Consider the following 25,982-nt stretch of genomic DNA (forward strand, 5'->3'; position numbering starts at 1 on the left):
CTTTGCCGGGCTACACGAAGAAGTGCAGTTTTGTTACAAAATCAAATTTGCTGGTTTAGACTGAAATTGCAACGAAAGATCATGGAGGAGTAAATTAAATGGAAAGTATTAAGATTACGGTTGAAATGATGCTGTAGTCTGAAAGGAAAAATGTAGAGCATCCTTTGCTGGTGTTTTCATAAGCTGGGGGGGATTGCGCTGGTCCATAGGGAATGAACAAACGGAGCAGAGCTTAAGCAGCCCTCTCAAGGATCTGGGTGATGGATAGGACAGTGCTCAAAAGCAAAACTATCAAAAACTACCCTGGAAAGGAAAATCTGTTCACGCTGAAAGGAGAGGGTACAGAGAAGAATGATACTTCTAAGAGGAAATTTGTCTATCTAACTTTAATTAAGAAACTAGAAAATAATCAGCATCACAACTTTAAATTCACCTTCTCCCTAATTAATAATTTATCCTTAACCCAATTTGCTAGAATAAAAAGTTGAGGCAATCACACCTTTCTCTCTGTGCCTGCCTCCCTCTGTACCTTCAGAGCCCAGTGGCTATCTCCAGTGCCCTAACTTTGACAAAGGATAACGATCTAAAAGATATTATGTGCCCATAAGTATAAAGAAAATAAGGCAGAGTGGTAGAGGAAAGAGACCCCATTAGGCATTCACACGGAGAGGAAGGTTGAGGCATAAATACATCCCTTATTAGACACTGAAGAATCAACAAAAGGCTTGAAATACTTGAATGCCTCATGGGAAATACTTCAATTGAACTCACGCCTTTCTAAACATCAGGAAATCCAGCTACCAGACACAAATCCGTAAGAAACCAGGCTTCACTGGCTCAGCTGCTCACCCGGCGACTTCACTTCAGCGAGCAAACCGATTACTACAATTGCAAAATACCCGTATTTCGTCGGATGGAGAGAGCAGCAAACAGGCTCTTGGTGAATAATCTAGGCACGAAAAATATCAAGTAGGCAGTTTCCAATTAGCAGCCCTCACGAAAATAAAGCTTCCCCTCTCCCCTTCCTCCAGGGCAGCGTTTTTGGGAGCCCATGGGAAGGGGCACTCGGTGGCCGGGGAAACACAGGGCTGGGGCTGCTGCGCGGGGAGGGCTCCCTTGCTCAAGGGGAAGCGCAGTTGCGAACCCAAGAACAACAAAGCAGCATTACACTTAATCCACTGCCATCTGGCTTCATTTTGACAATCCACAAAATCAGACACAACATTCTTCCACAAAATCCCTGAAAAACAACACAGAACTAGTGTCAAACCCAGCGTCCCCTCCCTCCCTCCCTGGCCCCTCCGAGGCCTTGAAAGAGATTTCTCATAAAATGAGGAGCGATTCCCCCAAGCGACATTTCTGCAGGAGTGTTCAGGCTACAGATGTTTCCACTGTGGCAGAAGAGTTTGTGTAACACAGTGCTGTTTGTCATATTTTATGGAGACAAGGAGGGGGAAGGGGATGAGAAACAGAAAACAGGAGAGGCTGGGAGCAGTGGTGTCGATCCACAGGTGAGGAACTGCCTGAAAGACGCTATGGACCTGACCAAGGGAGAACCAGGACCATCCATCTTCCCCAGCAGAAACTGAACGACCATCCCCAAGGATACAAGGCGAGCCACAGCCTTTAAACTAGCTGGGAACGCAGTCCTGCTGCAAATCAACAAGACAAACCCCCTTAGTATTTTTATTTCAAAACATTGTGTTGGAGGAAGCCTTGGTTTGCAGCATTTGCATTGTGACTGAGGCATTAAGGTAGTCTACACAGCCTGCCAAGCGGGCTTAAATATTGCCTCATAGCTGATGGCTCTCATAACGACATAACAGAGATGTTTCTTTCCACAACAGAAGGCAGAACGGCAACCAAAATTCCAGAAATAATCAGCCTGATTCAGGCTGAGTTGTGTTCCCATTGGCAAACACTGATTATCTACAGAAAACAACTTGCCAAGGACTGAATCATATTTTCATTGTCGCCCCCCAGCTCCCAGGGGCGCGACTCAGCTGCTGAGCTTCTTGTGTCCTTTCAGACGCTCGAGCGTTGGAGACGCCTGGCCTCCAGCATGACACGGACCTCCTGTAGCTCCTGTGTCATTGCTGCCAGCTCTGTGCAGATGTCTCAGATATTCTGGGACATCTCAGCTAGCACTAGAGGCCTAAATTTAGGCAGCAAGAGTTACCCTGCAGAGGCTACGGCCTCTGTTTTAGCATTCTCCTCATGTAGTCCTTGATCATACATCTGCTTGCACTCCCCGTGTCCTACCTATGGTGGGAGCAAGCTCTCCTAGTTCTGCACATGAGTGTCTTCCCAGTTGCCAAAACAAGTGCACTAGCAAGCAAATACCCCCTGGAGGTATTTAAGAGGTGGGTAGATGTAGTGTTTAGTGACATGGTTTAGTGATGGTTTTTGTCAGAGTTAGGTTGATGGTTGGACTCGATGATCTGAAAGGTCCCTTCCAGCCTAGGCAATTCTATGATTCTATGAAAATGTTCACACCACGAATGATACTTTGCTCAGCTTCCATAACAAAACATCAGGACAGAAAGCAAGGCAGACACCATTCAGATGCCTGCCTTGGGGCTGAACACCACTGGGATGTCCCCAGGCATGGCCAGTGCTGTGCTTCTGAGCGTGGCTGAGCATCCTGTCTTCTGGAAAGCTCATTATTGACAGCAGCGTTAGTGTTAACCAGGCACATCTCTGCGGAGCGCTGCATGTGCGCGTGCATTAATCAGGCATCTTTCTTAATGTTCAAGATTATGCCAGGGAGCAACCTTGCCTGGCCTTCACACATGGATTAGAAGAAGCGAGGGGAACTGGAAAAAGTAAGTTCCCCATGCTAGAGCTGTGCCACCTGCAAGGGACACGTAACTTCATAAAAATTTCTCCTCTTGAAACTCCCAAACGTTTCCAGTTGTACCATATGAAAGACCACATTCGTATCATGGCCTGGAAGGAGGAAATGGCACACTTGGGCTAAATGCTGTGGGATTGGTTTTACAGCAAAGGTTGTGTCTGCATGAGCTTAAGCATAGCGGATAGAAACACCGTGCTCTCCCACACCAGCAGCTCAAGCAAGTGCACGCCTGGGAGGGAGGGGATGGGAGAACATAATCTCCTACAGAACCAGACCTGTAAGCAATACAAAAGAAACACTTCTATTGAGGAGGGCGGTAAAGAAACAACGAGCAAATAAAACACTTGTATCCCTAACATTAAAAGAAAAAAAAAAACACTACAGAAAACTTGATTATGACCCAGGCTAAAAGGACTGGGGAACCGGCACTACCATGAATAGTGCTGATTGCGATGACAACCATTTTCAGGGAAGCCAGGAATATAAAAGGCAAATGGTGTGACTAGTAATAGGCTTCAAGCTGAAATTATAAGCTGCTGTGATGTTGCTGTTTCATTAGCTGTATGTTTCATGAAATCTTATATTTTGCAGGTTCAGTTTGGGGTTTTGATCATTTCATGCTGTAGACTTCTGTCTCCCCTCACAACGCGCATCCTCCAAGGATGGCACAGCAGCATCCTCGCTCCAGATGGAAAGTTAGATGGGCAGGTCTGCTTTACTGCCGAAGAACCTCGAAAAGGACAGAGGAGTTTGAATTGCAGGTTTTTACTGACAGCAGCAGTCTCCAGATTACAGCTTCTTTTTCACAAACACACCTGGTACCTCCCTCTCTCCTCTAAGCCCTTTCTGCAGACCATGACTAAGCAGTCACCGTGGAGGTGGGCTGAGCTCCTGATGGCATTAGAGAAGATTCTCTTGGGGAAAGAGAGCAAACAGATACGTAAGGGCAAGATGATGGAACTGCTGGATTTTGAAGGGGTATTTCTGTTTGTTTTTCTGAGAGATAAACTCCGGTTCGTTCCACTTTCATACAGCGCATGCTTCGTATGTGATCACTGCTTCGTAGTGATCACAACAGGATTTGACCTGGCTCTTGGCCAAAACTATGTCCTCTGTATAATCGTGAAGTGAGAGATCTGCATGTCAAGGGTTTGCAGTGCTCTCTTCTCAGTAGAAGCAGAAGAACTCTGCACGACCCATTCCAAAGCAGTCCCTTTTTCTACTCCAGGAGCTCATGAGGGCTCTTTCGTATGCCTGCAGTAGGAAGGAGGAGTTTTCTCTATGTATTTTTGAGTATCTTAACTGTATCTGTGGCGAAAATTAAGGCTAAATATTACAACATTTCTAGAACTTGTTATAAAGAAAAAAAAAGAGAAAACGCTACTGAAACATGCCCTCTATATTCAGGTCACCACTGCATGATGTTTTTTCACCGCTCCTTCATCTCATCAGGCATGCACAGCAATGAGTTTCCCTGTGCCACTGGTATTATCAAAAGCCTACCAGTGGTTTGTCAACAGGGGTTGGAAGTATCGGTCTGGCGTTACTGAACGTGCATGTTCAGAACCAGGTCCTTTGAGAACGTCTGCTCCTGCTTCCCACTCCCCTTGCTGTCCTCTGCCTTCTCACTTGCTGAACTGGAGCTTCTCCAGGCAATTTGAACCAATAAGTATTTTCAGTTGATGCTAACGGATACCTGACAGGAGTCTGCAGCGTTGCTCCTGCCCAGAATTGTATAATTTCAAATTGTCTCACCATACCCTAACCTTATTCCTTTACCGGACTACAGACAGACTCTTAAATGTAAAGAGGGGTTTTGTTTTAAGGATGTTGCTTTGGCTTAAATATTGTCTTCCCCTGTATTGCAAACTGGCAATACTCTTGGAAATCTTTGCTGAGAGAAGGTATCCTATAGCAATTAAGGTGTCTCAATGGAGCTATATAAAACACTTGAGGAAAATGGAGTAAAAATTGTGAAAGACTGAAATATTCATCTCCCGCCATCTGCTGCACAGGATATGTGCTATTTTACTGTTTCAGTGCCCGTAATCTCTCTATGTACAGCAGTTTAAAGCTCTGTTCTGTTTTAAAATAGAAAGGTAAAGCTTTTTTTCACACTCCATTTACTGGCCAGCTGGAACTGCAACGCCTGTTCCTGCTCATTTATGAGAGTTCAGAGGAGAGGGTGATGGGCAGCACCCCCGTTTAGCTTCTCTGTGAAAAAATGTTGATAGGAAACAAGGGGAAAACCGGCTATAAAGGTTTTCCTTAAAAAGCCAGAGAGGTCTTATGAATGAGAACTGCTCTCCTAAACTTCATTTCACAAACAGCCTTCTCAAGGCCAAAATCACTCCTTCAGAAAGGATCTCAGAGACCAAGCAGAACACGTCGCGTGGCCTCGCAGTGTCATTCTCACCACGGGTGGGAAGCTGCAGCAGAACCGCAGACTCAAAACCCGGGCCGAAATATCATTAGAATGCAATTATAGGATATAGCACAACAATCGTGGAAAAGGAAAGTGCGTAACAGCAGAAAATAAGTCATAGCTAATTGAAACATCATTTTAGAAACTATTGTGGCTCTTATTAAAAACACAACAAAGTATTCTTGCTCTTTTTTAATGGAAGGGGTTTTTTTGTTTTCATTTTTAAAGGGCGCACTTGAAACTCTATCTGCTTTACACTGCGTAGTGTTATTTTTTCCATCTGTTTATTTCATCTTCCTTTAACCACTATCTTTCACTATCTTCTTCACAGAGTGCTAGGTCAGTGTCAACAAGAGGTAATTTGAGTTGAGATTAAATATTCCTGACATTTTATCATTAGTATTGCCAAAATCCCATTTAAAATAGTCCCTCTGAGTGTCTCTCAAAAAAAAACCCCAGGCAGCAACAGGCTGCTTTTTGGCTGATCTGCCAGCCAGAATTATAGCTTCCCACACACTCTTTATCTGGTTAGCAATTGTTACAACCATCTTTCTGGGTTAATTTTTTGCCCTTCTCTCTCTAAATATGGGAAGACCTGTTTGATGTGTATAACAACCTGTTTTAAATAAACAAATATTCTCCTTTGGTCTTTTCCAGCTTACATTGTAGTCACCCTGGCTGCAGTTGAACGAAGAGGTCCTACGCTCTGGACTTGCTCCTGGAGCTGCTGAAACGGGACCACTGGCCAATGTTACTTCAACAGAAGAGGAGAAGATACCTTCCCATGGAAGGAGAGAGAGGGTCAGCAGCAACCCTGTCGTCCTTCCTCTCCTCCAACTGGTGGAACTTCAGCCTTCTCTTGGTTGAACCACAGCCAGAGGCTCTGCTCCCTGCTCTTCACTGTCTGTTGAGATGAGGAAATATCTCCAGCTTAGCAGATTGCATTCAGGCAGAAGTAGGTACATGGGCAAGAATTGCTGACATAGAATCATAGAATCATAGAATTGTTGAGGTTGGAAGGGACCTTCAAGATCATCGAGTCCAACCTTTAGCCTACCCTGACAAGAGCCACTTCTAAACCATGTCCTTAAGTGCCCCATCTACCCTTTTTTTTAAACACCTCCAGGGATGGTGAATCCACCACCTCCCTGGGCAGCCTATTCCAATGTTTCATAACCCTTTCAGTGAAAAAATGTTTCCTAATATCCAATCTAAACCTCCCGTGATGTAACTTGAACCCGTTTCCCCTCGTCCTATCACTTGTCACCAGGGAGAAGAGGTCAGCCCCCATCTCTCTACAACCTCCTTTCAGGTAGTTGTAGAGGGTGATAAGGTCTCCCCTCAGCCTCCTCTTCTCCAGGCTAAACAACCCCAGCTCCCTCAGTCGTTCTTCATAAGGTTTGTCCTCCAGACCCCTCACCAGCTTTGTAGCCCTGTAGACGTGTTGGTGGCTGTGAAATCCATGGTGCCTCCAATTGTTCTAGGTGTCTCTTTTAGGTATTGGAGGGAAAAAAGAAATATACAAAACCGAAACCACCAGAGGAAAATGTTTTTGGAAAAGAGTGGAAAGTTGCTTTTCATTAACTGCATTGAGGGAAGAAGAACAGGATTTACCACAGTGGTCTCCCATCTGCTCTGCAGCATCTCTGAGTTGGAGGACAAGCACTCAGGCAGTGGTGTCTGTCCCTGTCCTTTGGCTCTACGAGAGCCGTTCATACCGCAGTCGGTGTGGGGCACGGACAGACCTCCAAACTACCCCTGCTCTCTGCAGAAGTACATCCATGCGGAATAAGAACGGCAGCAGTGACCAGAATTTCCTTCATCTGTCAGGGAAAACACAGTTGATGAAACGTCTGTGCTGTTTCCATTCCTCAGAGAAGAAAATCTATTAAGTGAGAATCTTTTCCTCTAAGAGGTGTCTGATTTGCTTCAGACCCAGGCTTTTGATTTGCCTGTTCACTGCTGTCATGAAACACGGGAAAAATCCTCTTCAGAGTGCCTTGGCATGCTGAAGATTATCTTTAGAAACCAAATTACCACATGTGCAGAAGGAAAAGGAAAGTACTCATGGAACGTGTCCCACAGGCTCATAAAAATGTGGTCATTAACAAAGATTTAAAAAAAAAAAAAATAGTTAAAGTGTGACAGTTACAGCAGGAAAGAAAACGCCAAGAGTTCCTCAGGTCTGGAAAAACAGAAAAAAACCCTCAAACTTAAGAGCGGAAAGAACACGAAGGATATTTCTTTCAACTTTCTGCAGAAAAATCCTAAAATATCTGCCACTTGAAAAGTCTATAAGCTAAGAAAAGACTAGGAAGCACCCTGAAAGCAGCTGCAAGTTACACATCCACCGTAGTCCTGCGAGCTGGTGTAGAGCGGCCTGCTTTCCAACCCCCCGGCCCACAGAGCATCAGAGGAGAGCCTGAATGAGCCACAGCTGTAACTTTCTAATTGCATTTCAATAATTGAAAGGGAAGGCTTGTGTTTGGCCTGTGCATGAAAAACGCCAATTTCCCAGAACGTTTCCCCCACTGGGTGGTTGTTTGTTTTTTGGTTTTTTTTAAAAAAAAAAAAAAAAAAATGTTCTAAGCCTCTAATGAAAAATGGAAATTTTATACCCTGCTGGTGGCATAATCATTTCAGTTTGCCTGGATCTGGTAAGCTCCACAAGGAGACAATATTATTAGGAAAAGAGAGGACAAGACTTCCGTAAAGACACAAAACAGGCAGCAGGGTTCTGGAGGAGGCAGAGATGTTTCATGAGTTAAGCCGGGGTGGAAGCTCAATGGCCCAACCCCACCACTCGAAAGGGACCTGGGTTTCAACCCAACGTCTAAACTCCTGGCCGTGTTGCACACAGAGGCTTGCTGTGAGGCTAGCGGTGGGAGACAGGCTGTGCGTCTCCACTCCCAACACACTTCCAAGTTAAGCCAAGCAGTGGTAAGCACCAGATGTGCAAAAACCACAGGTGGGCTGTGTTTTGCACAGACCAAACAAAGGCCAACAAGGCAGCACAGCATGGGTTTACACGGGACAATCATCAGAGCTTGTTTCAGTTTGGTTGCTTTCTCCATGCTTCTTCAGAGTGACCATCACCTCTCTAACAAGGGTGGTGCAGCTCAAATGTCTCCTTACTTAGGTGGGGGCTACTGGGCTGTAATTTCCCCATCCCAAAGTAGACTCTGAGGTGGCATTGCTCAGCTTTTCTTACAGAATAGTCTCTGCACAACCATCATACCTAGGAAACACTTAAACTTAGACCACAATTTTAATAAAAACTCCCGGGTTCTTTGGTGTTCTTGGCACCTTTACAAAGTAACTAATAAAAGCATTGGCAAAACAGAAGGCAAATGGCAAGCGGCAAGTTTTGGAGGGAACATTGGCTACGGTTTTCAAAAGCGGAATGACTTTTCCTGCATTTCCTGTGAGATCCTACCCTTTAACCAAGCACTAAATCTCAATGTAATTACATCATTCATTTTTTCTCCCTACCAGGGCAAAACTTAGCCTAAAATGGCTTGGATAGCCTAACCTGAATTTATTTTGCATCACCCAAGTTAGCTCAAATACTACTTGGGATAAAAGAAAGCGGTATGCAATAGTAGAGTAGGGTGTGTTACAGATTTTCCTGTAAGAGGGAGTTTATTCAGAGAGCCAAGAAGTAGAGCTCACATTGTGTGTGGGGGGAATAGACACAACAACAAAACAGAGGAAGCACTTTAAGGACATGATGATTGTACTCTTAAAAAAAAAAAGAGAAGTCTAGACTTGAGGTCAATCTGCAAAGCCATACACAGGACGCAGCAGGCAGCCCAAGTTTGTAAAGCTAGGTGAGAAATGTATAGCCCTACATTGTTCTGAATCACAAAAATTAGCCTGTTCCACACAACGAACAGCAAATAACATGAAACACCCTTTTATCAAGATGGTAAAAGCAGTTGGTGCAAATGGTCTGAGATATGAGCGTTGGTGCTGGCATGACTCACATTCCTCTTCCCCGGCCGCATGGTGGGCAATTGGAATTTACAATTTACAACGGGCAGACTGCTTACATGTTCTTCCAATATGTTAACCGTTGTCTTGATTTGTATTGTTTTTTCCTAACATCACAGCTCCTTCACTAGGCTTTGTTGTGGGCAAGGTTATGTACATGGCAAAGCTTCCCATATGGAATGGTTTAATAGCGCTGGGATATCAATGCGATCACTGCGGTTTGCAACAGATGGGGCTTGGTTAGACAGGGAGCCAGTGTCTTTACAATTGTTTTACGCAGCTCTCTTATCACCACTTGGAGGTAAAGCAGACAAGTGATGTTTTCAGGGATGGAGAGGCTGGCTAGAAGGGACATGTTGGACAAAAGAAAGAGGGAATGAAGGAAAGCAGAGGCTTAACAAATGATGCTCATGGTTACATCTGAATTTCAATTAGTGACTAGTCCTGTAAATGCCACTTAGCCGCTGATCTTACTGTCAGCCACGAGGTGGCCATTAATTCTTCTCCACATTGTGATTGATCCAATCATTCAGGCCAACAGCCAGTGCAGAGAAGACAGCCTCATCTCCTTCAGCTGTTTCAGCCCTACTTCCACTTTCTCCATCCGCATCTACCCCCAGAGATCAGGATAGGTTATGCAACAGCAAGCATATTAATACCACCATGTGGGCAGAGAAATCTATCTACAGCCTCAGCACAAAACCCTGGGTTGAAACCTTGCAGCCTGAGTTACAGCTCACAGCCGTGAAAAGCAGTTGGAAATCCCTAACAGCTTGCCTGTGGAGTTCAGGTGAGGTTCAGATTTAGGCTGGGGTTATGTTCCACAAGGTCAAGGTTATTTGTAGGTCCTCAGCTCGGGATTTCTCACAGGGTTTCTCCCTTCGCAATGCAACATGGGGTGACCCCGCAGCCCGTGAGTGCCGGTTACCACTTGTAATTTGTGTTTCCCTCTGGGGAGCTGCCATCCCCAGCTTTGAAATCGCCCTGAGAGGGACAGAAGATGGCAATGGGCAGTGGCGAAAATTGGCCTGTTGAAGGTTCAACTTCTGACAGTTTCCAAAGCAGGCGGCTGGGAAGCACCAAGCGTCTACAGACTCGCCAAGGGCACGTGGGGCAGGCGAGAGTCAGTTTGCTCTCAGTGTTTGGGAAGACAGCACGGAGATGGGAACATCGTAGTCCTCCCCAGCTCAGTTCAAAAGAAAACCTACCTTCAGCCCTTCCACCAAATTCAGCTAATCTCAAATATAATGGAGCCACAGATCTCCTACTCTCAGGGTCAAGGAGCAAAGGAGAGGGGCAGGGTCTGGGCAAGTAACAAAACAAAAATCAACTGAAACAAAGAAGGGCATTTAAATGGGGAGAAGAAGAAGGAGTTGTGTAAAAGCAATGACATTTTTGATGGAACAAAAAGCATATTAGTTGAAAGCCAAGTATTGGATCCAAGGAGGAGATTTGAATCATCCCCTTGGATCCGCTCCACTCTTAATAAAACATTAACTATTCATTGAGAGAACGCACACGTGTGTGCATGAATCAGTAGCCTGGCGGGTCTGCTTTTGAGAGATGAGACTTCCTGAGCACCAGTCCCTCTTCTAGTAAATGTTAATTGTTTATCCAAAGTGCAACAACTTCAAGAGGAGAGGCTGAGGGCTTCCCGACGGCCTCCTCCTTGGGCGAAGCAGCAACAGGAGACCTGGACAAGTTCCTTAACTGCTCCACCATTCAGCAACGAGGACACACTCACAAACCTCTTCCCCCCTTTCTCTTGAAAGCGCTCCAAACAGAAATATTTGGGGGTTTGTTGGAAAAAGAAACAGCCTGGAAACCAGAATCCCTCGCAGTACTATCTGTCTGACTTGGATTTACCCTTGCATTTTTTCAGCTGCAGAGCAGCCCCGGTGCTGACCCGAGGGAAGGAGCCCTTTCCAGCCCCAGCTCTCCCTGTGGTCCCCAGCCCCGTAAATCCAACCACGCACCTGCCAGAAGATTTGTGCTCTCATTCAAAACACAAGCTGATCAGATACCACCCAGAGGCGACCGGGTTTTGACAAGCGCTGCTGAAAGCAGCACCTCTAATGGTAGCAGGGAACGGCTCCCCGATAACAGCCAGCCACCTGTCTTGGGCTTCGCTGCAGCCACAGTCAAGAGCGGTAGTAAGCCTGTTTTAATTAAACACTATTTAAAAAACACCAAACAGTAATGCTCGCTTACATATATCAGCTGGTCACAGTCAGCGCTTAGCCAGTATGTTTTCAAACTTGTTTATGCTTCACATCAGCTATTTCCCCCAGGATCAGTCCCTGCTAGCAGGCTGAATGCTTAAAAGCGGTGTTTCTCAGCCGTTTTAAAATCCAAGTACAATCTAACATTGTGGGGGAAGAGAAGCGACTGCCTTTCCTGGATCCCATATTTTTTGGAGGCCGGGAGAGCAGGAACGAAATGGCGTCCTTAGCACTAAGCAAAATGGTACTGCTTTGCAAAACTGCTCTTTTTGTTATTAGTCGCACACTTTCACCTGGGCTCTGCCACTCAGGAAAGTTGTGTTCCCATTGCCCTGACCAGAGGGTAGGGTGTTTTGTTGCCATCACGTCTGCTATCACCTTCTTATGTTTTACGAATCAGCCATGGGCCGCAAAGCCATACGCAGGAGACGGCAGGCACCCCAAGTTCGTAAAGCGAGGTAAGAAATGTATAGCCCTACATTGTTTTGAACCATGAAAATCAACTTGCTCCACATGAAAGACAGCAGATAACATGAAGCCCCCTCTTTTTTCACATCTGAGGAAAGTGGAGATTTGGCTCAACCAGCCATGGGACTGCACGGCTCATCCTGATTTACACCTCCAGGTGCAACGCACGTGTGTGGAAAGAGGGATCTGCCCTAACTCATACGTGTACTGAGCTGCGCGAGCCCCAGGGCTGCGGGGTTCCCAAGCTGGAGGGAAGGCAGCAGAGCAGAGGGGTGAGAAGAAAACAAGGGTGACAACCCCAGGAGAGGCACAAACTGCTGCCAGTGCTCCCACAAGAGACCTGGCTTCCAGTGCATAGGATGGCCCCCGAGTCCTCCTGGTCCCTACTGCAGAAATCCCTAGCTTCCTCCTGGTGCTGGGACGAGGAGGGAGCTAGTGCTTTTAGCACATCTAGACAATTCCTCTGCATCGCGCCATTCCCAGTTGCTTTGCAACTCGTAAATTTATATACGGAACTCAAAGGGGTAAAATTGCACTGACACAGTTGGGATACGGATTTGAGGCTCACAGGTTCATAGGAACAGGCACGGGCAATGAGACCATGCAGATTATTTGCAGACCAAGATGAAAAGCACCACATGGATTGGTTTCCTGTCGTACTGGAGCTCTTCCCCCACGCTGTGCAGTGCCAATGTCGTCTGGGTGCTTCGCATTCTTTTCCAATTCAGCAAATTCAACTTTGTGAGTCATCCGAGTGGATGGCTGAGCTAGATCAAATACGGGGCATGCCTTGCTAAGATAATTAAGAAATTAGTAGAAAGAAGTTTACACCAAGCCCTAGGAATTGCCCGGCACAGCTCTGCTAGATGGAAAGAAACAGCAACTTCCACATGAATAATCCTCATGTTGGAAGGCCTGCCATTAGTCCCAAGCAAATCAAATCCAGGCAGCAACAGCACAGAAGATATATTAACACACTGAAGTATCTTGAGGGTTCATCTCTTCCTAGAAAACTATTTTCATTCCTTTAGTTACTGCTTTTTATGGGAATGACAGATGTGCCTAAAAAGTAGGGGAAGCTCTTTAAGTCTTGCTAAACACGAACAGGCACAAACCAGCTCTGATTTGTAGCAGAATCACAGGACCACAGACTGGCTGATGTAGGAAGGGACCTCTGGCGGTCACCTGGTCCAACCCCCCTGCTCAAGCAGGGCCACCTAGAGCTGGTTGCCCAGGACCATGTCCAGACAGCTTTTGAATATCTCCAAGGATGGAAACACCGCAGTCTCTCTGGGCAACCTGTGCCAGTACTCAGTCCCCCTTTCATTAAAAAAAAAATAAATATATATTTCATGATGTTCAGGAACATGCTGCTGAGATTTGTTTGGAACCTAGAAATGATAGCACTAAGAGCAATCTACTGTAATGCATTTCCCTGAATTTCAGAGCTAGTCTTGAACATTTGCTAGAGTTGCATAGAAAACACCAGTTTGACAACAACGCAAAGTACAGACTGGGCCAATGCTTTATCTGTATCTACTACAAACACACACTATCCACCACAAAAGCATATGAATGAGAGCAGAAATTAAACCTACACTCTATGTATGCACCTATATATACATGTTCTATTATCATATAGACACAAGCACACATTTTACACAGAATTACGTGTATATGGGATATATACATGTCGACATGTATCTTCCACCACCTTTCTCAACTCCGTTGAAAATAAAAGCAGTTCCTTTCTCCAAAACAAGAAACCTCTCTTAGAGGAAATGGAGCAGATTTAGCAGTCTGGCTATAGGGCACTTGTACAAAATTACACAAAAGCTACACTAAAAATCTCCTAATTGTTACAGGAAACAGGAATATTTGCAATTAAGCAAGAGATCACACTGGTGTAAAAAAAGAAAGAGATCAAATCAAATCTTAAGCATCATATCAAGTGTATCTGATGTGTTCATGGCATCCCAGGAAACCTGCAATTACCATGCAGAAAAATAAAACATTCCAGGTTCCTTGGAAGACAACTGCTAAAAACATTAAAGCTTCCTCGAATAACAACATATTCCCTAGGGCCTTAGGTAGACCTGTCAACAACAGGAGCCCTGAGGAATCTCCCATGTTTGCTGGTTACCGCTCTCATCCTCAGGGTCCTTACATCACGTCGTGATGTTCCTCTCCCTCCCGACAGAGCACAGCTGGCTGTAACTTCCTCTGGACCCTACCAGGACTGTTCCTGAAATGACCCCACAGCTGCAGAGGGGTAAATCGGCCGCTGTACTGTGCAAGGTGGCTACCTTGGACATCTGGGGCTCTCCACAGGACACGGTTGTCCCTCCCTGCCTCCTCCTTCTCCCCTTGGGACACGTCCAATTCTTCTTTTCCTTAACACGCCCTCTCCCTTCTTCTAAAGCACACTTTGCATCTCATTTATCATCGCTGCACACATAGCCTGTGTCTCCTTTTTCTCCTCTTCCCTCTCATCCGTAGCCATCCCATCACCTCCTATACAGAAGAGCAGCTCTGTTCAGAGGGAATGGAGCAGGAGCAGCAAACTACTCTCATGTTGCAGAATATACTTCCAGCATGGGCAGAGATGCCCAAGAGAAGAGCTGGATAATGAGGCATTTTACAAAAGCAAGGCACCTGCAATCTCTCCGTCAGCACAATACGCTACTGCTAGGTCTCACCTAGCGCCTGTGCATGTACTTGCAGAACTATTTCAACACCCTTAGATGATTGAGTTATTACCTCCTTGCAATGAGAGGTTTGTCTTTCGGTCATCCAACAATCTGGGCAAAATACTAATTTGTGTAATCAAAATTGTAACTACTTGAATTAATGAAGTTTAATTAAATTATATTAAAGTTAAGCAGATTTCAATTAAAACAAATATTCGTTTTAATCAAGAAAAAAGGTATCTTAGTATTTTCAAATGTTTTCTTTTTGTCTTACAGCATGTTCAGAAACACTGACAGCTGCAAGACTTTCTCTGACAAGATGGTGTTAACAAACTGAAAGTCAAAGGAAAGCACTTAAAAGTTTTAGTTATACTTAAATTTTCCTAGAAGAATGGCTTAAACAGAAATCTAACCTTTTGGTTTTTAACAAAACCAAACATTTCTTTGTAAATCCTTTCCCAACCTCTGCAACTGGATCTGTGCCACCATCACTAGAAATGTAATACTTGTTAGTAAATGATCAAGCACAGGGACAGCACAGTGCTTTTGGGTGATGCTACTCCCTGTATTTTCTTTTCCTCCAATCAGATCGCTTCTAAATTAAAAAAAAAATAAAATCATAACAATCATTTCCATAGAGTTCATGATTATTTAACTGGTACTAAGCAGATGAGGCCACAGTGTTGATGTGTTACTCTGCTGAAGCACAGGCCATGGATGAAGTTACAGAAGAATGGTGACTCCAAACGCTATTCAGGGTAGCTTGGACCCACAGCTAAATTTGAACTTAAAAGACAGGTCCTATCTTTACACTGAGGTAAGCCAAGTGAATCGTTATTCCTGAGCAGATTTGAAACAATGACTTGTGAACCAGCTAACGCACTCAGAGGGAAAAAGTTTTCATCTCCATAAATTTTTGCTTTTGAAGCAAATTTCCTTCCAGATCAGCTGGTTCTAGAGATGAAAAAAAAGGCATCCTGCTTCCAACTTTGCCTGTCCGTACTGGAACAAGGTCCCCAGAGTGCAGAGGTCTTAGAAATGAGGGTCCCATTCCAGTGGTTCCAAGTCTGCCACCAATGTCTGAGCAAATTTGTCATGTAATCCATTTCAGAGGGTTTGGCTTCAGATGTCGGAAGACAAATGCATTACTGACTGATCTGCTCAAATTATTTTTTGCTTGTAACTACCAAGGATAAGACGAGTATTCTTGTCCATCTTTTGGGTTACATTACTGTAAGTTTACTAATTAAGTGGTGACATAAATGTAAAGCAAAAAAGAACTAGAAATGACGTGTAATTTGAGAACTTACAGGTCTTCAATTTTGCTGTTAGGTTCACAACATATTTTCCTGAAAGCTTTCCACAGTCTCGGCAATTAGATTGTACATATCATTAAACCTGTGTTATGTCTGTGTTGACATAAAATGTATTGACCCTAAGAAACCACAACATGCAAGCAATGTGTAAACATGTGGTAAGAAAAAGAATAGAAAAGGAAGGAAAATCTTTCTGTACAAATAAGAAACTTGTTACATGGAAAGTACATGACTTGCCCACAAATACAGAAAGTCGGTATCACACGGGATCTCCAAGCCAACCGTTAGAGTCTTTAACTAATAATCCCTCAACCACAACCGCATCTAGGCCTCTTTTCTCCTTTTTTTGGCTGATATTTGTTGCTGTTTGTGTGCATACACACGCGTACTAATACTAACTTGTCAGCTCTCTGCATCACCTCTGAAGACGAACGCGTCTCCACTTTGGGATGGTTTCACATTTTAAGCAAAGCTTGTCTTTACTGGCCATAGGCGCAAAGCAAACGAGGCAGCCAGGAAAGCAGGTCACCCCTCTTTTTAAAGAGGCCAGCTCCTACTGTACCATGTTGAACCAGAAAGCCTGGGCACACACCTGCCTTCAAAGGCTTTACTTAATTCTTCCAGGGCTGGTATTGGACGTACGCAGGCAAAGCAGCGCTGGGTCGTTTGCACACCTAAGAGAAGGGGAGCACGCTGCTCTCTCCTGCGTGGCTCCGCTCAGCTACGCTCGCCCCGGCAGCCCAGGGGAGAGCGGCTCCTTCCTGCTCATTCCCAGGAATCTCTATCCAAACTTTCTGAAACGCGCAAAGGACTAATATCCACCCCGCAAAAACAGGAGCAAAAAGAAACCGTCTCCGTGAAGCTTTAGCAGGATCTACAGTCGCAACTGGCAAAGACTTTTGCTGCTGTGAAACGGCACAGGGAGCTGATTTAACAAGTAAATTAAGTATTTTCTACACCTTGTATATGTGCCAGTCTCTTACCCTCGGGCACACTGTCAACGAATGCAACTGCAGCTCCATCATGACAACATCACATTCAATAGTGCCTTTGTCAGGGGAAAAATGTCAGGGTTTTCACGCAAACTGTAATAGCCGGTCATTGCTTACGAGCCCTGGGTCTAATTATTGGCAAAACAGCATTTGAAGATTTAGCTTTATTTTGCACTACGCTTGTTCTCTGGCCATTAACGAGCATTTAAATAGAATTAATTGGCTAGCTGCAATGTCATTTCAATAACTTTTGCAACAAAGCCCAGTAAATTCTTGCACATGCAGGGTAAGTGGCACGCACAGATTAGCCTGCCAGCAGTGAAGTGCGCAACCCTTAACTTCAACGACCAAGTTGACTATTTCAGTCAGCTCCTCAGACCGGTCACCCCTTTTGTCTGTGCAGAACTACATACAAGCAGTTCCTTTCTATATTCATCCTAATTGCTCTATATTTAGGGCTCAAACTCTTGAGAAAAATGGCAACAGAACAAGCAAGGTGGAGGAAAGCTGGAGAGAAAGGAATTTAATTTTGTTGATAACCACAAACTGATATTCCCCACCCCCCCCACCAAAATTATGCATTTACCTTTGAAGGGAATCATGGTTCAGCAATACAGCCATGTGCTACGAGGTTGCTTTTTAAGAACATTCAAATATTCCTAGTCTAAAGACAGCATTTCTCTCAGGTACATACTTCTTTGTCAGGAGAGAATTTAAACTCTATGTCTCCTTTATAGTTAACAGCTGCATTGAACAATTCAGCTAGCACCACAAATTATATAATTAGTAATCTATTGTGCTTGAGCCAGTCCTAAATTATGTGCCAAGTTGTAGCTTGATTGGGTAGTTTGCATAATTAACACAACGCATGTTCTAAATCCTACCTTTGCTCACAAGTTGCAACAATCTGCAGACCAAGAGTTACTTAGTGAAGATCGTGAACTTCTCGAATGTATTTATTAAACTGTTGACAGAAAACTCACAAAAAAAACGTCAGGGAAAAAAGAATCAAAGAAAAAAAGGAATAGGCATGGTACTCTATAAGTGTTCTCATAGTTCTAGTAATAATAATACAGCCGAATCAAAGAAGACATGGCACATTCAAGCATTTGTGAACAGCATATTGTATGCTTGCCCAAGGAGGCAAGTCGCAGCTTGTAACAGCTGAGTCAAAATGGATAATCAGAGTTGTGGTGTTTTGGCAATTAAAAGTAAGCAAAGAAAGCCATACTTTATCATGGAATTACACCTGATTCTTTTTCTAGAGACTAGTATAGGCACAAGGGTTTTGATAATGTAGCTTTGTCATGTTACAGTTGGCATTGGTACATTAAAAGCAGTGTGCCAGGGAAAAATTTCCCCAACTGTACCAGTATTAGGCTCTAAAGAAGCCATTACCACTCAGAAAAGAGAGGTTTGGATCGCTGCGAAAAGTATCAACACACTGCCCTGGAAACATTAGAATTTATTTAAAGAAGAAAATGTTCTCCCACTGCATTCATCTGTAGATATATTCAGAGATTACTTGTTTATTTATTTTTCCTGAAGGAGTTAGTAGAACTACAAGAGACATCAAGACAGCACAGGAGATGCAATGAAATTGTATTAAATCATGAAATACATGGGGAAAACACACAAGGGATGATGGTTCCCTTTTCCTTAACACAGAGGAAACAGGCAGCAATCAAGGTTATCAAGCAGCAGGCTTAAAACCAAGACAAGGAAATACATTTCCAACCTCCGCAAAAGGTCCAAAGCACATCTTGATCAAAAAAATAAACTGATCAGAGCCACAGAGTGTTAGTCTTCTATATATCTTAAACATAATAGCTTGCATTCAACTTGTGGCTCACGATTTCCAAACCTGGAGAGGTTCTCAAAGGTGCCTTCAGGCACTCTGTGCATTATTTATTTTATCCCTTCCAACGGCTTTTGTTACTGCTCATTTCTGAGCACAGCATACCTGAATATATGGCCCACTGTGGAGTGCAGCAACTAGCCCTTGCATAGACACAGCCATAAATAATGCTCTTAGCAGAAGAACTTACCCTGGTTTGGAGAAGGAAAAGAAGCCAAGTTAACGTTAGGACCTTGGAGCTTCATCTCCAGTAGAGCTCTTCTTCACATAACAGTGCTGGTGAAAGAATTTTATAGGCAAGACTTAGTCTATGTTTCCATGGTCGTGGTGATGTGAGAAAACTACAAATTAATATGCGCCGGCACCAAGACATTCAGAGACCTACAAGCTTATCCTTGGCTTAATAAGGAGTTCACCCAAAACAAGAACAGAAACAGCATTATGTATTCCTAATTGGCCACAACCAACATTTCATATGTGGAACTCGACATTCCCAAACTATTTGATCAGACTTTAAAAAGAGCTTGAGCTAAAATAAAAATGCATTGAGTCCATTTGTTCTGCAGAAAAAGGCAGTAAATTATCTGAATTAATGTTGCCATTGTGAGTTCTTTACTGGAGTCTTCTTAACTGAAGTCCCTTAAATAAGTAAGCCATTAAACTAGTTCCCAAAACCATGGATGATGTCACGTCGGAATCAACAACTAAAAAGTCCTGTGACCAAAACCTGTGCTCATATACTGTCAGAACAGTCTGTTGCCTGCGGACCCCCTGTGCAACACATGCAGGCTTGCACATGCGCACGTGAGAGAAGCCACTGAGCTTGAGCTTGCCCATGTGTGCCTTGTTCTGCAGGCAATTTACATCAAAACAGGTGACTTTTGCAGTGAACTCTCTGGGGTTAATTGAAAGGAAGGAGAACGAGCCTCTCTCAAGACCGTTTATGAAATCCTTCATTTAAAATATCTTATTTGGTTATTTATTTAAAGAGCTTTTAAGAAGATACTGCATTATCTGAAAGAGGTTGGTCATGAAAGGAAGAAAACCCAGTCCTTTCAACTAACTCCTTCTATCAACTGCAGATTCCAGCTTATCTATTCAATGGGTTCCACATTGGGGTGGTTTTTAAAAACAGACCCAGCACCAAAATGCAAAAATCAATGTACCAATTTAAAAATATCTCAGAAGCGAGCTAAGCAGCCCTTGAGTGTTCAACCTTGTCGTACGCCATACAGTGTGGTGGTTTAAGCTTGCACAGAGCACATCTGTTAGTCTCAGGGGTGCAATATCAAAGCGAAGTTGTCTGAGTGCTGCCAGGTAAGGCAGTGGCCAGAGGCCTTGCTCACAGGCATACCCATCAGCGTCAGTCATGCCCTGGTTTCCTTCTTTCAGCTTTCTTTACAAGTTTTTGTGTGTGGTGGAGTAGAAGAAAGTTAATACCATGGCAAACCTTTGTACACCCAAGTGCTGGAGCGTGTCCAGAGAAGGGCAACGAAGCTGGTGAGGGGTCTGGAGCACAAGCCTTATGAGGAGCAGCTGAGGGAGCTGGGGGTGTTCAGCCTGGAGAAAAGGAGGCTGAGGGGAGACCTTACCGCTCTCTACAGCTCCCTGAAAGGAGGGTGTAGCCAGGTCAGGGTTGGTCCCTTCTCCCAAGTAACAGGAGATGGGACAAGAGGAAACAGCCTCAAGTTGTGCCAGGGAAGGTTTAGATTAGATATTAGGAAAAATCTTTACACTGTAAGGGTTATCAAGCATCGTAACAGGCTGCCCAGGGAAGTGGTTGAGGCACCATCCCTGGAGGTATTTAAAAGACGGGTAGACGTAGTGCTTAGAGATACGGTTTAGTGATGGTTTTTGTCAGAGTTGCATTGATGGTTGGACTCGATGATCTGAAAGGTCCCTTCCAACCTAGACTATTCTGTGATTCTATCTACTAGCAGTGCTTTGTGGTGCAGGAGAAAAGGGCCTGGGCTCAGAAGGAGAAGGGAAGTTTGAGCCGCTTTCAGATTAAATTAGAGTCTAAGGAGGAAAAACATATGCCCTTTTTTTTATGCTGGCCTTTCCTTTTCAATTCTTTTATCTCTAAAAAAATATCTTCTCTCCTTACATAGGTGGAAGGAAAGAACTGACAGCACAATTTCCACACAGAAAAGGAGAAAATGCAGGGTGAGGTGAGAGGCTATCCAGCACTTCAAGCACCTCAGAAGAAGATGCCACCACACACACCAGAGAGCAGCAGTAAACACAGTACGGCAAGGTGGAACTGGGTACGCTCCAGTGCCTCCTACAGATGTCACTTAAACATCTCTTTCCCCAGTGCGAGTTCCTGGCCTGGCCCAGTCCTTCCTCGGGACTTTTACCCGGGTGTCCATGGGTTCCACCCGCCTGCCACACTGCACTGACCACAAGAGACGCAAAGATACATCAATCTTTGGACCTCGCCAGTGAAGTTCATTTACTGACCTCTTCTGGAATATAACTATTCCCACCAACCTTAAACAAGACTGTTTCTGCTTTCAGTACATAACTGTGAAAAGCAAAACTTCTATATCTTGGGGATAGACCACATTTATATGGGAAGCAGGAGACCTTGGCTGGTGCCTAGAGTTACCAGCCTATGCAGAGTTACCTTCAAGCATGAAACAAGCACCAGATAATCCCCATAGCAAGCAGCAGAATGACTGTGCCATTGACACTGACAAGTGCTGTTAGTTCTTGAACTGGTTTTCTTTTTCTGACTCCAGGCTGGATATTTGTCCAGGATTTTGTCCTGTCCAGCAGGGTGTACTGTTCCTGCTGACGGTGTAGAAGCCCATGCATGGAAAAACAGTTGCACCAAGCCAAAACCAGGCAGCACTTCTCCAGTGCTTGTTTACATAGACTTTGCTTATATTTTTTTCCAAATTACTACTTTAAAGGATGCACATTTTTCTTCTTTGCTAGAAAGGACAGGATGAGGTGGAAACTCGCTCTGAGGACTCTACCACAAAGCAATTGATGGGAGCTTCCTGCCTCCTTGGTTTAGCTCATGGAATAACAACCTCTACAGCCACCACCTCATCCCTTCTAAAAAGCCTCAGAGTAGGCTTGGCAGACATCCCAAATAAAAATTTTTCATGTTTCTCCTTTTCTTTTTTTGAAGGCTAATTTTCTGTCCACTCCACTCACGGCTACATACCCTCTAGCTGTTCAGCAGAGACCTCAGAGCCTCTGGACTGCTCTACAGTGCTCTGCTGGGACTCTCCATGCTATGTCAACCCAACTGGGCTGGGTTTCAAACAAAGAGAGAATAGTACCCCCAAAAAATCTTCCAGAAGCCAGCAAAATTATTAGGTCCCATAAAAAAGAGTCCTATAAAGAGGAGCACCCATTTTCTGTGTGGGTAACCGCATGAGAAAGGGGGAGATTTCTGAAGGGAGCGAGGAGCCTGATGCCAAGCTGGGTATTCAGAAGCTTGTTGCTTCTATCCTCGACTTTTGTTATCTTCATGCATCTGAAAATGCATCCCTCTGTCAGCTCACAGAGCTGCAAAGCAGGAATCAAAATCAAGCTCCAGCTCTGACAAGATGGCAAAGGTGGCTGCCACTAGCCTGCAAGGCTGCCCCTTCTGTTATTTTTAGCTGACACTTCGTGGCTGGTTAGTATAAACTCATAAATAAATCAGTAGGCTTTCCTAGGTTGTTAGAAGCAGGCTGCCTTGGCTTTGGGGCTGTGTGAGCAGTGATGCTGCTGCTGCACCAGGGTCCGGGTACCACCACCTTTGCAGTCGTCACCAGCTCAGTCCTCAGCGTGCCTGGCCGGTGGGAGCACCTCTGCCAGGGTGGCCAGGAGCCAGGGCCAGTGCCACCCTGCCACGAGGGCTCTGCCACAGCTCTCGACTCAGCACACGTGCCAGGAACCTGTCCCTGGGCTCCTGAGAGGCGGCACGGAGGAGAGGAGCATGTTTTATTACACATGTGGGCTTAAGCTAAGATTAAATTACCTGCACGTTCTCTAAGCAGATGTTTAACTTCTCTTACAGCTACCCCAGGCAGAGAGCCATGTGGCACAGTGCTGTCCTGCCACTTGAAGACTTCCATCTAGAGTGATGTTTGCCTTTGCAACTTACCTCACGCTTGATTTCTTCCGTGATTTAACCAAGGCTGAATGGTATATTTTTTTTTTTATATTTCAGGGACTATTTACATAGCCACAGGAAGATAAACCTCATAAGGACCAATCTTATTGCAAAGGGTGAAATCTTTAACTTGTTCACAGCAGTGAAATCCGTGGAACTAAGCCAGCATAGACCAGCTGAGTTTCTGTCCCTTCATGTTTAATGGTGGAGGTAAAGACCTGGTCCAGGGCTTTACGATACAAAAATGCTTTGTAACGCAAACCAGACCAAATCCATCCAAATCTTCCCAACATTGTTCTTATTTCCATAGCAGACATTTAGAAGGGAGCAGCACAATAGTCTGACTTGAGAAACCTTTATTAGAATTACAAGAAAAAACAAACAGAAAACAGCCATTAACGTCCAGGGTAATTTTCAAAACCTCTTTGGTAATTTCCTCTCCCCTCCTTTTCACAAATATGGGAACAGTTAACCACTCAGGAAGAACACTCGGTAAATTTGGAAACCTGAAGAATTCCCCCGTTAAACTCAACCCACATTAAAACAGAGATTTATTTGTTTTTTTTATCTAACGAAGGACAAACATAATATTTTGTGTGGGGAAATATGAAACAGGCCTTCCCTCCCCCCTCCCTTTAGTCAGCTGAGATTTTAAATAGCTCTTAAAAAGTGTCGTGTAACAACTAGGCTAGCAGTACCACAATGAGAAACCAAGGAAAATCTTTCTGACTTTTTACACAAAGCACAGCAAGAGAAGAAACCCAGCCCACCAGAGATCAGATCTTACATCCCCTCTGCGGGATGAAAGGACTTTGTTACAGCTACAAGAAGTCAGTACAGTAGTGATCTTGTCAGCCAGAACAAGACTAACCAGCAATGTCTCCTCCCTTCCAGCCATGCAGGCTGCTCAGCCAGCCGGGGAGACTCTGCCCGGCTCACAGGGTGAGCCCTGCTGCCCGCTGCCCTGCTGGGAAAGAAACTCTGTGAAACTTGGAGGCGGTTCGGTCGGAAACTTGTGACTCAGCTCCGTCTCTCAGCTTTCCTCACAGCTCGGATAACCCCCTCCCTCCCTCTCCAGCTCCCTCTGGTACCCACCTCCAGACCTCTGACACTGGCCCTGTCTGGTCAGGCTTTTTTTTGTGCGTGTGTGTCAAAACCCATCTACTTTTTGATGGAGTGACACACACATCATCATAGTATCTTCAGGGGATAAAGCAAGCCTGGGTTCAAAGAGCCCGGCTGTGACCATGAACCGACCCATCTTCCCTGCATGCAGCGAGAAGACAGAGATACCGTGCGGTCTCCAGGTATTTTTAGAGGTGCCAAGAAAAGCAGAAGGGACCAGAAGCTCCTGCCTAGAAGAAGAGAAATGGTGGCTTAGGACAGCAAGATGGTGTCTTAGTAGATTTTTGTCCAAAAATGTTTGTGGATAAAGATGCAATGAGGTACCTGCTACGCTCACACGCACCTATCCATAGTGTTGTCTGCACCTCAGAGGCTCTTTAGATCCTTCAGAAACAAAGATCTCCGCAAGGCTTGGCAAATACAGAGCCTCTCAGAACCAACAGACATCTTGTCTAGCACAGCTTTAAAAAGGGCTTTTTCTTTATAGTAAAAGTGATGCCAAGGGTGAAGTATGAAAGTTGAAAATGTTGGGATGCTGAAGGCAGAGAAGAGCACAGGAAGAAAAAGCAGTTTAAAAATTAACAAAATCAACAACAAAAAAAAAAAACATGGAAAAAAAGCATGTCTCTCTCTCTAAACAGCACAATATGTTTCAGCCTAAACACAGCAGGGAATAACCTCATGTTCAGGTGTCCTCACATCCTCTTAGCAACTGGAAAAATGTTGCTTCTGGATGAAAAGATCTTTTTCGGCCCATGAAATCCCTGGGCAACATAATAACAAAAGCTGGCATTTTCATGCTCTCCTGTATCCACACACATACCGGTTCGCTCTTACCTGTGCAGCTGCTGTATGTTGGGAAGCTAAAACCAGACCAGACCCATGATCTGGATGTAGATCAAACATCTTTATTACATGCATAACCAGGCACTCTATCCCTATTAAAATTCAGCAGGGGTGATATATCAAAAATCTTGCAGACTGCTGTGAAAATTTACCTTCAGGGAAGCTGACCTCTTTTATAGCCACGAGGAAGATTTTTCACAAAAAGCTCACTTTAATGTTATTACTACAACTGCACATTTTTCCGTGTTCCCATGAGGTGACAGCATTACATGTTATCCTGGAGACAAAGACTGCAAGACAGACTTGACAAATCCAGACAACGTTAAAAGTAAGCGGATGACGATTTATCTGCTGGGAGAAATCCAGCAAGTTCTAGACTTGTTTACTAGCCCCAGACTAGAACAGCTCATCAAACTGCAGTACTTAAAACCAGAGTTGAAGCTCAAATATTTAAAAGTGTGTTTTGGAAACACTCTGCGTACGCTGAAAATCTTGGGTTGGATTCAAAAGTTGTGTTTGAAACTGCCATCTCCTAATTAAAACAATCTACTCCTAAATCCTCGCTTCAGAAGATACCTTAAGCACATTTTGTGGGTTGAATTTGTTTAGTGAATGGAGATAGGAAAATTTCCTCATGATTAGTTTTCACTTATTTCACTGTCTAAACAATTTTACAGTCTCATGTTTCCTTCGACAGCCTGATTAAACGGAGTTTACTAAAATACTAAAGATTGGGGTACAGTTTATTCAATGTCTTCCAGATTTTTGGCTGCATGATTCTACAAAAGCTGGGCTGATACTGAATGGAAGTTTCAGTGTTTGAATCACTTAGAGTTGGTCAAGACTTTAATAAAAACTTGCGAAGAGAAAAAGAAATATTCACACCTTATTTAAATGTGTTGAAGATTTTTATAAGGAATTTCCTTTAAAAATGAGTGCCCGAGTTCTCCATAAAAAATGCAGAGTTTCAGAACTTTTAAAGGAACAACAATCTAGATCTAGAGGATTTTCTTGTCTACACAGTGGTATATCCAATGGCTTTCATTGAACCTAAGCTTGTTAAGAATGTTGTC

The 25,982-nt window shown here is 44.2% G+C and overlaps 1 protein-coding gene across 3 annotated transcripts in view; it reads right to left on the reverse strand.

The window, feature by feature from the left end:
- Positions 1 to 25,982, reverse strand: part of LNX1 (ligand of numb-protein X 1) — a 129,257-nt gene that overhangs the window by 98,316 nt on the left and 4,959 nt on the right. For all 3 annotated transcript variants that reach the window (XM_074588069.1, XM_074588067.1, XM_074588066.1), the window contains exon 2: positions 19,012 to 19,097. The gene's annotated coding sequence lies outside the window, so the exon portion shown is untranslated. The remainder of the gene's footprint in view (positions 1 to 19,011; positions 19,098 to 25,982) is intronic.

Source organism: Larus michahellis, chromosome 5, assembly GCF_964199755.1.
Source record: "Larus michahellis chromosome 5, bLarMic1.1, whole genome shotgun sequence".
Taxonomy (NCBI): Eukaryota; Metazoa; Chordata; class Aves; order Charadriiformes; family Laridae; genus Larus; species Larus michahellis.